Source organism: Corvus cornix, chromosome 8 (genome assembly GCF_000738735.6).
Source record: "Corvus cornix cornix isolate S_Up_H32 chromosome 8, ASM73873v5, whole genome shotgun sequence".
Lineage (NCBI taxonomy): Eukaryota > Metazoa > Chordata > Aves > Passeriformes > Corvidae > Corvus > Corvus cornix.
In genome coordinates, this window is record NC_046338.1 from 15869750 (window position 1) to 15883249 (window position 13500).

At 44.8% G+C, this 13500-nt stretch overlaps 1 protein-coding gene across 3 annotated transcripts in view; it reads left to right on the plus strand.

Annotated features, from left to right (window-relative positions):
- The first annotated feature begins 492 nt into the window (after positions 1–492).
- LRRC8D (leucine rich repeat containing 8 VRAC subunit D) overlaps positions 493–13500 on the plus strand; it is a 53390-nt gene continuing 40382 nt past the window's right edge. The window contains exons 1-2 of one of the 3 annotated variants that reach the window (XM_039555951.1): positions 494–670; positions 12171–12310. The gene's annotated coding sequence lies outside the window, so the exon portion shown is untranslated. Of the gene's footprint in view, positions 671–10113; positions 10344–12170; positions 12311–13500 lie in introns of those variants that run through there. The other 2 variants (XM_010409083.4, XM_039555952.1) reach the window with 2 other exon arrangements.

Genomic DNA, 13500 nt, shown 5'->3' on the forward strand with positions numbered 1-13500 from the left:
GCCTTCTTCCTCAGTGTGCTGCGTTCAGCCTCCAGAGCCGCCGTGGAGGAATCCGTCCCTGCGATCCCAGCGGTGTTGCCCAAGCTAAAGCTGCTTCCGACTTCTTGGTTCCCTCAAGGGCTCAAGATAGACAAATAATGTAACTTTCCTCCTTCCCCAGTATGGTGCTTTAATAATTAAGCCACGCAATTTGAACTTGTCGCTGTTTTACTTGGCTCTCGCACTACGTTCCTTTTACCTGCGCACCGAGAACGCCCCACGGGCTTTACCGCCCGGCGCTTCGCTCCCGCCGCGCCGCTCGGCGCCGTCCCAGCGCTACCGCGCAGCCCCGGCGGCTCCGGCCCGCGGGCACCTGAGCGCGGCGGCTGCGCGGGGGGCGAGCGGGCGGAGCCGGCCCAGCCCGGCCCTCACATGCGCGGCGCCCGCGGGAGCTATTGGCCGCCGCCCGCCGGCCCCGCCGCCGCCGGCAGCCGGTGCTGTCCGCACGCCGAGCCATGCGGGTGCGCGCTGCAGGGCGCTGCTAGGAGCCGAGCCCGCCCCGCCTCTGCCCGCCCGCATGGCAGCGCCGCGGGACTGACCGCCGCGGAGAAGCTCTGCGCCCCCGCCGCACGCACGGCTCGGCTCGGCCGGGCGGCTCTCGGGGTCCGCAGCCCGCAGAGCCGTCCCTGAGGTGAGGCGAGCGCGGGGCCGGCGGAGGCGGTCGGGCAGGCGGCGGAGGGGCCGCGGGGGAGGGGGCGGCATCTTCACCGGCACTTCTGCCGCTCCCTCCCCGCGCTTTCCGTCGCGCTTCTCTTTATCTTTTTTCTCCGTGCAGACCGGCCTGGGCCGGTTCGCTGGTTGCTGCCGCCAGCGCCGGTGTGCCTCGGGGACGCAGCTGCCGGCGGGACCCGGGGCGTCTGCGCTCGTCGCGGTGTTCTCCCGCGGGATGCGCATCCACGCAGGACGTGCCCGCATGGGCGGGGGGCCAGCGGCCAGAGCGGGGCCGGCCCCGCGGCGGGTCTGGGAGTACAGCGTGGTGCTGGGGAAATGCGGCTGGAACTGCGAGCCCCTTTCGAGGCCAGTGGGGTTGGATCCGGCCCCTGTGGGGGCCGCCAGCTGTGTGGCTTTTGTGTGGGGTCAGCTGTGCTTCGTGTTGCAGCACACGCAGATTAAAGGGGGCCCAGCCAGTCAATAAAGCACATCTTCAGGGCAGAACTAGCCCTTGTCAGATAATAATCTGTTTTTTCGAGGCGCGTCTCCTCCCTTCCCCCTGCTCCCCAGTACGTGGCAATACCGATTCCTGCTCCTTTAGGATCCCTGAGCTTGGCACAGCAGCTCTTGTCTTGTAACCTCCATTTCCCCCCGTCACAAGTGCTGCCACTGCTCTTAAACGAACACGAATTCAGACGCAGAAGGCTTGTGACTTGCTCAGCATCCTTTAGGGGAGCTGGTCTGCGGTCACTGGGGGGGATTCAGGCTCTGCGTTTACAGCACGCCTGCAGCCCATGACACTTTCTCCTGTGGACGCTCCCAGTGTGTAAAAGCCATGAGGTAGGTTACTCAGACTTGAAAATGGAGGACGGTAGTGGTGGTGGTGTTGTTTGGTGGCTAAGTCTTAGCAGTACTTCCTGTAATGGTGGTGCTGAAAGTGATGTTTTACTTGACTCAGCTGCTGGTGCAGGGAGCACTTTGGGGTACCTGCCACTCGTAAGCATTGGCCAATTACAGCTTTAAAAAAACCCCAAACACTATAGGGAAGTATTTTGGTTTTTTTCAGCACTATGTCTGTCACCATGAAAGGAAAGGGTAATATTTTCTGCCTCTAAAACTGAAGTGGGGGAATGGCTATGCCTCCTTGTTTGGAAGAGAGGGTTTTAGGATGTGAGAAATTTGCATGAACAGGGCTGAGATTTTAAACCCATAGCTCTGAGCTATCAAAAAAGCACTCTCATGCCAGATGGGGTAGCTAAGTCCCTTTCTCTGTGTTGTTTTTATTTCTTTTATTTCTGTTTTGTTTGTTGGTTTTGGTGGTGGTGTTTTGTTTTGTTTTTTCCCCTCACTTCTTCCTGGAGGCAAAGGAAACCCCTTTTCTTCAAACTTAGGGTAGGGTTAGTGTTGTGTTATTTGCTCTTGATTGCCATCTTAAATTAATTTACCAAGCCTTACTTGGGGCCAGGATCCTATTCGTTCTTTGTGCCTTACAAATGCCCTATAAACCTTTTATTGTTAGTTGAAACTGATTTATGAGGTCCTGACCTAGGAATATGCTTCTGTGGCTGTATCTTCTTTACACAATTTTTTCCTGTGTCTCTAGGCAGGCATTGCCTTTATAGTAAACTCATTTGGTGCTTTGCCTGTATATTGCTTAGTGTCAAAACCACTTGTCTGTTTGCTGTGTCTGTTTTCTTGCACATAATAGCAGGGAATATTAAATAGATGCTGTTATTTGTGATTACTTCAGCACAAAAGATTGAAAGTTTACAATGGCTATGTGAGGTTGTGTGGGGAAGGGAGCAGCATTAAGCTGTCATTTGTTTTGTAAGATCCAGGTATGAGCAACAGATATCTCTACCAGTCCTGACATCCTTGAGGGGATGGTAATCTGTCTGGTGTGTTGAGATCTGGAAAAGCATTTCTAAGCAGCAGTACCAGCAATGGAGAAAGTCTGTGTGCTGCAGTCAGTGGAAGGTAATTATTAATAGGAACCAACCCCTATAATAACAATGCAGAGGGAGTGAAAGCACTTGGGTGCTTGCCCTGGAAAGATTAACTAGTGAACATTGTACTAACACATAGCTGTACACCTGAAATACAGTTCCTGTATTCCAGTTCTTTCTTAGCCCTTTGTGCCTGTTGCCTCCTCTTGTGTAGCAGTACATAGGTGGTGGTACAGAGATACCACAGCTCTGCCTCCTGTTTATGGACAGTTTTCTTGACTGCGTGCCTGGACAGGGAGGAAAAAAGCTAATGGTGTTTGTGCTGGGATTGCAGTAGGTCCTGCCAGTGACAGGAGGATAAGAGAATAAAAGGCAGTGGAGAAAAGGGTATGTCCATCCCTGTGGTCAAAGGCACTTGCAGCTACGTGTGTTGTGGCTTGGCGCAGTTTTATAAGAAGGGACTGTACTGAAGTTTCCTGCATTGAAGTTGATTCTTTTAAATTCTCTAGGTCTTCCCATTCCTTCTGTGTATTGAGGTCCCATTCAAAGTCTGTTAAAGCCAGTGGGAGTAAGTGGAATTTGAATCAGGCCCTGTGCTTCTGGCTGAGTTTGTTACCTGCTGTGTGTTCTCTGATGGCACCAGCGGCTGTCTCAGGTCCTGCTTCTGCAGCATACTTGAGGGTTGGCCGGGGATGCCGTGCAGGCAGAGTGCTGACTCAGCACCGCAGCCCAGGGTCTCCCTTTGCTTTCTCCCGCACACCGAAGAGCCAGAGGGGAGTTTTGATACAGGTACATGGACACTCTGATCACTGAATTAGTGTCCTGAGGCTTAAAGCACCTAGTCTGTGTCGGGCTGCTGACAGCTGTTTTGCTGAGAAGTAGCTTGAGTCACAAATGGGGGAACATGAGGGAACTCAGTAAACAAGTTTCTCAACTGGGTGCCAAAAAAAAAAAAAAAGGGAGTTCCAGAGTTAGTATTTCACAAAATAATGAACTCAGAAGGTCTTCATTTCCTTTCAAAAAGCAATGTTTATCTTCAAATTAATTCATGAAGTTGCTGTAGATCCCTAAGTATCATAAAACACAATTAGCAATATTTGTTATGCTCAGATATTACATATAACAGCACAGTAACATTAAGTGGAAAGAACAAAACCTGTTATTTCAGTTTCTATTTGCTATTTAAATTTTTCCATTTCTTGCTAGTATTGAAATAGGGCTGCACAGTTCTCCTTTTGTGGTGTTTTGTTTTTTTTTTTTCTTTCCTGCTTTTATTTATTTATTGTCTCTTGGTGGTGGGATGATTATATCCTAACCAACATAAAAAGAAAAAGCTATTGCTCTGTTAAGAAAAGTGGAAACATTTTTCCCCAGAAACCTTACATTTAGATAAAGACTTGTCTGTGCTTTTTCATAACTGACATTTTAAGCATGTTTTTTTTAACAAACAATGAAAAGTCGGTGGACTTCACCATGCAAAGACTTGTGTCCATGACTGATTTTCCATGTATGTATAGTTCCATGAGTCCACATGCATGCATGAGGCTCTCTGGGGTCACGCTAGTGGTGCTTGATCTTGGAAGTGTTTATTCTTGGCTGTGATGATGAGGTGCTGTGGGTCTACACAGGGCTGAAATACGAAGAAATATGTTTGTGAAATGCAGTTTTCTAGCAGCTACCAGCATTATAGTTTGTGAAAGCAATTGTAATCACTGTTTCAAGGCTATCCTGTGCCTCTCACCTTGAGAGCACTTTGAGCTATGTTTTTTAAAAGTGTGACTTGCTTGCATTGGGGATGGGTTTGGCTCAAGATCTTTTGGTCTGAGCAAATTGAGTGCAATTTTCTTTTAAGCATATAACAAAGAATAGGTACCAATTGCTTGCCAGACAATTTCTCTCCTCAGAGATTACAAACAAATTTAGGAAAGAACAAAGCCAGGATTTCTAGTGTTTAACTTCTTGAGCATCGTCTTAGGTTTGGCACGTTAAAAAGAAAAAGTGCGTCACAAGTCAAGTTGGCACCTAATACTGTCAGTAGTACTAATTTCCACATCATTAATTTTAACTGACAGTGCTTCAATCTTTCTCTCACCACAAATTTATTTAATTAAAAGAATTGAAGCTCTTTTCATTTATTTCTATATTCTCTTCAGCCGTAGCAAGAACAGGTTCTTGTCCCCCTTCAGGAAATGGAGAGGAAGAGAAGTGAAAAGACATTCACGTAGCAGCTGCCAGAATGTTCAGGGAGATATCCTTGGAAGGAGAAAACTTGTTGTCTTGAAATCAAGCCAGCAAAATGCCACTTTTGCCCAACACTTGGAGGCAAGCAGTAGTATGGGAAGAAAATATGGCTGCGCCAAGGACTTGTGTGTTAGAACTGTTTTAAAAGAAAAACCTTCGTTTTCCTTCTTCTTCCTTTTCAAGTCAGGATACATCATCCTAAATCAGGATACAAAACCACATTGTTCATGTAGCCTCAAAACTAATTTTCCTTCTTTCCACTTGAGTTCTTTCCTCAGAAGTGATTTGTTCCGAGACTGAAGTAGTTGCGACATTCAAGACTTGAGAAGCAATCGTGGTGTAAAATACAGTCACCCTTAGGGGAGGAGGAAGGATAGTTGTTGCTCAGATATTTTTTCTTTTCCGAGGCCCTTTTTTGTTGAAGGTAACTCTGATTAAGCAGCAGAAAGAAATACGCAGGCTGAAAGCATGTGACATCCAGCAGTGGGTGAGGCTAGCATTTGTGTTTATTCATCGTGGTCTTGCATTTTGTATTGTGTGATCAGTAGAAGAAGGAATAGTCTGGTTCTTGAGATCTGCCTTGCTCCTTGTTAGTGTTAAAAAAAAAAAGAACCCTCTGTATGTGGTCTTTTTGTCAGTTAGGCATCTCCTTTGAAGACCAGAAAATTGCAGTGGAACATTTCTCAGAGCTAAGGGGTGGGCGCTACAAATAGTTAAATGCTGTTGTTACCTTTTCCTGTCAAATACCTCTCCAAACTGTTTGCTGTTCATATAAATTTGAAAAAAAAAAAAATTGCACAATTCTCAAACTGGAGTTTCAAAATCTCTCTGTTAATTTGCTCAGGATTTTTCTGTCTGAATCATAACTCCTGTTGATTTCCCCTGCATGGGATGGACCATGGATGAGGCAGACCGAAGTGTCTGTTGCTGTTTTAGATGTCTCACCTGTGACACTCGCATGGAGCTGGTAAATATGATGAGACCATCTGCTGGAGACCAGTGGTGCTCAGGATGAACCTCCTCCCTGCATTCAGTATGTAAAGATACACAGAGAAAGGAAAAAAAAACGCAACATGAAGGCCCTTCGTAGTCCTTCTGATGAAGCAGTGAGTCAGGCTCCTCCCTGTCCTCATGCAACCTCATGGCTACAAAGTCACAGCCAAGGTATAGATAGGTTTGTCTTTTTTTCCTCTCTTGAACTTTATTCTTTACGAGTCAGCATTGAGATAAGTTTCTTTATAAAAGGTATTCATTATTGCTCTTGGGTCCTACAGAAGCCAGGGTTGCCACACCTCTAGTGTTTTCAAGTCTGGCCAGTGGCACAGATACCAGCATGCCTGTTAAAAATGAGGATTTTTTGTGTGGAAAAAATTTTGAAGAACTTTACTTTCACTGCAGTGATTGTCCAACCTGGGATTATTGCACTAAGGAGAAAACAAGTGCATGGGATGAGTATATGAATATGATGTCTGAATATCTACCTGTTCTTCATCTGTTGGGAGGAAAGGAAGCTTACATGCTTTCAGCTGGTATGAGAACTTGTATAAAAAATGCTGACGCCTGCAATTACCTCAGTGTGCAGGCTTGCTGAATCTTTGTGTGCTAGGAACAGATGTATTTTGATGTGTGCACATAGAAAGTTCATTTTTTTTCATGTTGTGCCAATAAAAGGTATGGTTTGTTGTCTGTCTCATATACACTGATTAAATAACTAAGCTTATACAACACTGATTTGTTAATCATTGAAAATAACCTTTCGGTTCAAGAGCTTCCTCTGTGAAAATTAATATTTTATACAGAAGTGTTATGTAATAGACATTTTGTTGCCTTTGCAGTCCTGGATGGGGGAACACAGTGTTAAGTTGATGTCGTTTGGATTGTTTGGTATAAATTTGTCCCCTAAGCCGATGCAAATATCAGTGAATAATGGCAAAAAAAAGTCTGCATTGCATATTTGTAAATGGTGGTTTGTGTACAGATCATGGAAAGGCAGGATAGCAATGGCAGTCTCTGCATTAAACTTGAGTGAGCAGTGTTAGAGGTAGTGCACTGGCTTGCTTTGTTTCCAAGCACCACTGTGGTTACACACACTTTCCGCATGCATTAGCAATTGCCTTCATCAAAGATGCACGGAGGAACCAGCCTTCACAGTTAATCTGACTGGTGTTTAAAAATACAAACTGAGAAGTCCACATACAGGGTTCGTCTCAGTGGCTGCCATCCAGAAACTTATGTACTTTCTGACTAATTAAATTAAGAAACAAAGCCTAACCTACCTAGCTTAGCAGAGGAACTGACACAAGGGAAATGAAACTTTTCATGTGCTTGAGTTTTTTAGAGTAATGTTTGCTGGTTTATAACCCATACTAGATTTCTTCACAGTTTTCCCTTATTGGCACTGTTAGCAGAGAGAAAGGGAAAACTGGCTTGATAGATTTGCTCCTCTCCTTTTCAGATCTGTTGGTTCTGGAAACAAGGAACTGAAGAAATGCAGATACATAAATGCTTGTTGGTGCTGCAGAAATTGTGAGTTTAACCAGTGCTGGTGTCCCAATGAAAAGTGGGTAGGAAAGTGTCTTAACAGAAGAATAATAGAAGAAAAGTGTTCTTGAAAAAAGGAGTAGACTGAAACAAAATCGTGCTAATAATAAATCAGGAAATGAAAAATGCACAGGTTTGGACAAGATTCTATTTCTAGTGTTTGAAACTTGTATTTATGCTATGTTTATTTTTAGTGAAAGTTAATTAGGGATGTACCTAGATTGAAAAGTGAATTTAAGAATGTCTTTATAAGCACTGATCAGTTTAGTCCAAACAAATTTTAAAGAAAGAAACCACTGAGGCCAGAGTTACAGGAGAGCAAAGACAGTAACTCCTGAAAATAAAAACATGAGAAACATGCAAAAATACAAAAGAAAATAGTAAAAGTGAGGCAAAGAAAAGAAGATAACAAAGCTGTGGAGAGAAGTGTGAGTAAATATAAAATCATAAAGCATGAGGTTATATATTCTGTTCTACAAGTGGAAAGTGTATGAATTCTGTTTGTTTGAGTCTGCCTCATTCCAGAAACAAGACTTTCAAGCTCACAGTGGAATGGCCAAGTTTTTCCCGTTTGGAGTCAGCTTTGAAAGCAAATTATTTGAAAAAATTCACTGCAGGAAGTGTAATGGGTACCTGAACCTTACAGGTTGAATTGGTACAAGCCTGGTTTTGACTAATGGTTTTGCACGTGCCTCGTTTGTATTTTAAGGCTGTAGTCTGTCCATGTGCACAGTGGCCTGGAGCAGCCTGGAAACAACCAGTGTGCAGCTGGTCAGTATGAGGAGCAGAGTGCCCCTTCTCTGCTGTTTCTTTTATATATGAAGAGGATGATGGCCCTCCACACTCTGACAGCTGCTGCTTTCTGTCACCTCATCCATGTTAAGACTTCTTCAGTGTCTGATTATTTACCTGTTTGCTGTCTGAACTTGTAAAATCTTAGATCTGGCTTGCTTATCTGCTAGAGAGTGTAATACCAGAGCTACCAGCAGCAGCCCCCTCTCTTACTGCCTGTGGGTCGAACAATGAGTTAGCTGTAGCAGTGAGAAGTTTTGCCTGCTTGACCAGCAAGGTTTGATTTGTTGATGTCTTGGTTATATTCCTGCTTTCTGCAGCAGAGGAGAGGAAGTGGGGAGAAGTTTGCACACAGCCTCTGGCTCATGGATGGGGGAAGAGGAGGTGGCCACCAAGAGAAGGGAGGAATTACAGTGAGCTTGCCAATTAAGGGGGATGTTGGGTGTTATGTGAAAATCTGCAGCAAGGCCCTGGAATGGACAATGAACTCTGCAGGGAGCAGCAGTGGGATCCTGTAGGCTCCCATGTAGCAGGAGCAATGCCTAAGGTGCTTTCCGAGGGCAGTGTGGTTTCAAGACCAGCTGGAGCAAATTTGAGCTTGCACTGCTGTTGAAAGGGGAAGTCCTGCCTCCCAGCCCACCCTGTACTTTGGGCAAGATGCCTCTCCCAGGCACACACCATGGAGAGAGCAGGAATGTTAAGTAGCAGGGTAGCCACAAATCAGCTTCAGCTGATTGCAAAACTTGACTCAGAGATAGCAGCAACATCAGGTATTTATCCAGTTAGATTACATGCTACTTTTGACAGTATTTCTACAGTAGGTATCTGTGCTGGGGTTTTTCTTCTCTCTTGATGGCATGACACTTTTCCTGTCTGGTGGTTTGTTGTTTTTCTTATGCAGCAGTAAGGGAGGAAGATGGCATTTTAACTGAAGAGATTGTCAAATGTCTGCTGTTGTCTGGGTACTTGGAGATATATGTAGAACTGAGAATTATTCAGTTCTGCTGAAATTAAACCCCTAATGATGGGAACTTCTTCACTTATTTAATTAGCTGAGGTTGTTGGTGGGTTTTTTTCCAAAATCTCTACTTCTTCCCATTTCTTCCCCAAAATACTTTGACTTCCTTCCTTTTCCTTTCTTTACAGAGTTCATTATGATTTGTTCTGAGTGCATTGTTGGGTTTTCTTTCACTCTGTCAACAATGATTATTTCCCTGTTAAAAGCATCAGAAGTATTGTTCTCCTTAATGGAAAAGATGTTTGATCAAGTGACTGTACAAATGGAGGCAGCCACATGTAGGCTACTGTATATAGGACGTGGCATTTGGAGGTTGCACGTGTTATGCCTGAAGTGCCAAGTGCCTGGCTGTGATTCAGATTAAATTGGCACTGGTTGATGCCAACACCCCAGTGTAAATTTGGTGTCTTTCCCTATGCTGTAGGGCCCTGAAAGAAAAGTACTGAAGTGAGTGAGTGCCAGAGGTGACTAGGTTAAAAGAGAGGTGGTGCCTGTGCTCCTTATTTAATCTCCTTCATAGCCACAGTCCCACATACTGACTACATCAGTGGGTGTGTATTCTTGTATCAAAGCAGATGTTTCTGTAAGAAAGATGCTGCTTTGTTTTAATAAATTGAGGTTGTCACTTCAAAAGTGGGAGAGGGAGGTGAAGGAAGTAGCATAAAGTGAGAGTTTGTCAAATGGGATTTGGAACAAAATGCATGAGAGTTTTTGTGGTAAGAACTGCAGGGAAGAACCCTTCACTGGTCTTGCCACTGCCCAAGCATCTACTTATGCACTGCTGTGATTGCTTTTTCTGCTTTTAGATTGATTTTTGGTTTGGTTTTTGTTTTCTTTTGTTTGTTTTAAATGAAAATTTTTTAAGTGTTTTGTTATTTGTTTCCCTTTACATCTCCTCCAGGTATGATCCAATCCATGTGCTCAGCCTGTTGTGGGAAGGGGAGGGTGGTGGTGATGGACCTCAGCAGTCTTTCAGATTGTGATTCAGCGCTTGAAGACAAGCTCTCCTGTTCTTCATGCCTTACCAAGTGTGGTGGTGGTGCTGTTCAGCTCTCCTGGCCCCTTTCCTTAAATGCTGATACATTCTCAAAAAACACAGTGCTTCTACTTTGAAGGTGGGAACTGCCTTTGCCTGCTGTTTTCAGAAATGGTTTGTTGCCTTTGGAGTGGCTGCTGAGGAGGGATTGGAGGGCATGAGCTCTGTTTAGGCCCTTCTTACGTGTCTCTCTGAACTCATAAAAAAAAAGGTTACAGAAGCAGCCAAGGTGAATGGCCCCGTGGCTATGAGAACATTTTCTGTTAGACCTCAAGTATGATCCAAAGGTCTGTTCTGAACCTGCGTGCAATAGACCTTGGAAAGTATCTAGTTGCAGGTTTTTGCCTCCATGTATTTAAAAACAAGAGTCTCTGAAAAAATCTAGTTCTGCTTAAAGAGACTTACTTCTCCTGAGACCACTTGACCACCCTGAGCCCTTTGAAGAAGAAAAGTCTAGGAGGCATATTTTATTTGAGGATTTGACAGAGTTTTCCACATCTCCTTATCCTGAGTCTCTGCCGCTATGAAGAAACCTGGAATAGCAGGTTCCTGCTGACCTTTAAAATGATCTCAGTGGAAAGCCTGACACAGGGCTGTTCTTGTGTGCTTCTGAGTGCCAGTGGGTGCCAACCCTGAAAAAGGCTTGGAAAAAAATTAGGGGGAGACATGGCGGGGGCTTGGATTGTGGTTTTTTTTGCAGTGGTTTGGGAGCAGCTGAAGTGGGTGATCTGCACTGCCCTTGGTGCTGGGTGCAGACCCTTGTGGCAGAGCATCTCTGCTGTGGCCACTGCTGGGATGGAGGCAATGGGCTGGGGTCTGAAGCAGGGGATGCAGCTGGTTGTCCCTCGATGTGGAGCATTTTCTGCTCTGGAGGGCTGCTCCTGTACCTGTACCATGTACCTGGGGTTTGCTATCCTTGCAGTGAGTGCCTGCTGCCCTGGTGTTGGCACCCTGCCACAGTGTGCTGTGGTTGGTAGTGCTAGGAACACCTTGGGCACACAGTGGTGCTGCTTGGGGTGCAGCCCCAGGGGCAGAGAAGGGCAGGGAGGCAGTGGCAGCCAGCCGGCTGTGCACCCAGAGTCCTGTAGAATCCTGCCTGTTGCTAAGGGACTCATTTTGGATATGGAACAGCATTGGTTTACATAGCAGCTTTCCCTGTGTTTGTTGATTGGAGGCAATTACTGTAAAATACTTGATTTATAACAAGGCATACTTAATAAGCAGCAAACTAAAATAAATATTCATGAATTACCTGCTGGAGTCTTTTTGCTGAGTTGTTGCTTTCCATCTGTGTGCTCTGCACAGCCCTGGAGCCTCTGCGTCTCTGGAGGTGAAGGCAGCCATGCTGGGTCTTGGCTGGTGGAAGTTTTGGGCTGACGAAGGAGAGGGACAATCCCACTTCTCTATTTTGTTTATCCGAGAGGATAGAGGTGTTTTCCTGGGATTTTCCAAGTAGTTCATTTGACTCAAGGTGGTCTGCTTGCCTGGCATGTGGCCGTAATGCAGCAGTTGAAGTGTCATCAAAGTGTCTGTGTGGAGCACATGCACTGTGCAGCTGCCATGTCACTAGGGTCTGGTCTGGCTTTTGTGGTGGTGTAGGGAGGTGATGATGTAGAAATAGCAGTGCTCTTGGTTAAGTTAGGATGAGCCAATATGTTCAAGAATGTGGGAAATGACAAATTGCTCATTTGGGATCTGCGTTCTTCAAGAATAGGACAAGTCATTTAAAGTAGTTCCAAAGTCATTAAAACAAGGATCTGCTCAGTCTTCCCCAGAGATGAAGCACTGTCAGCAAAAGGATGAGTAACCTTTGTCTTCTGTGTTGTAGAGTGGCATTCCTCTGACCCCCGCTACCATGACTGCTTTATCTGGCCAGTTTCATTCACAGCAGTTTGTTTTTATATAGGAGGAGTCTGTGGCGCTTGTCAAAATGAGAAAGTGATCATCAGAATCTGGCTTGGTATTCCTGCTGCTGGAGCCTTCAGGAGCCAGCGCTCAGCCCAGCTGAAGCCAGAGGAGGAAGGTGGAGAAGCACAGCCTGATCAGGTACCGAGCCAGTCATGGGACAAGTTGTCTGATGCAGAGTTAAGTTATGGATGACCATTAGTTCTAGAAGTTACGTTCTTTAGAAGGTCTTGTTAACATGTGTGGTGCAATGGAGGTCCAGTAAGGACAGCCACATCTGTGGGCCTGGCATGGGTGCATGTTATATATCTGAGTTCTGTAACCGATCTGAGGTGAACATAAACAAATGCAACGTTTCCTGGGGTATTTGATTTGCACATCTAATGTGCAGTACAGCTCAGTACATGTTTGCACAACCATTTTCAGGCTCCATGTAAGTTGTAAAGAATGGGCTAGGAGTACTCTTAACAAATGTTTGAATGTTGAAGAGCAGTTTGATGTCTTGAGGGAAGGTTTTTCCTCAGCTTTATTCTTTGTTCTAGTGGGGAGACTTAAGTGCTAGCTTTCGATGAGCACTATGTTCTGTGGGAACCATAGAGCACAGAGAGGTAGCAGACTGATGGGTTTTAAGACAAAACCAACTGTTAGCTTGCTAGCTGTGTTTTTATTTGCCAAGATGTCCATAACCATTCCTGGAAACTGGTATTTATTCTTGCATTCATATCTTTCAGATTGTCATACTTGAGAAGATTTAGTTAGGTTCATCTTGTATGAAGACAGAAGTTCAAGGTTTTGATTTATTGTATTCAGTTTGGGGTTTTTGTCTTACATAACTGTACCTTCTAGTTTATGTGGAACTCCTGCTCTGAGGACCATGTTTTGAAAAGACTTCACATATTTTAATGCAAAGTACCTTTAGAGATCCCTTAAGAACAGGGCTGCTACTTTTGTGGGCTTGTACAACGTTTGGGATGGCAATGGCATGCAATTCACTTTTAGAGGGAGCATTTTTTGAAGAGGCACAATGTTTTTTCACCTCAAGGGATGCTTCCTCTCCAGAAATACCAGTATCTGTTGCTTCGACTATCTGAATTTATTAGTTACATTTTTGTTATCTTTTTATTTATTGACCTAGGTGGAAGCAGTGAGGGTTTGTTTAAAATCTATTAAGAAAATTATTCCTAATCTTGTAGAGGTAATTTCTAGCTCTGATTATATCTTTCCTGGTGTGGTTTTTTTTGTTTGTTTGCTTTTTGGGTTTTTTTGTGTGTGTGGTTTTGTTTTGGTTTTTTTTTTGTCTTGTGAAATAAGAATCAGCATTATTTGATTCA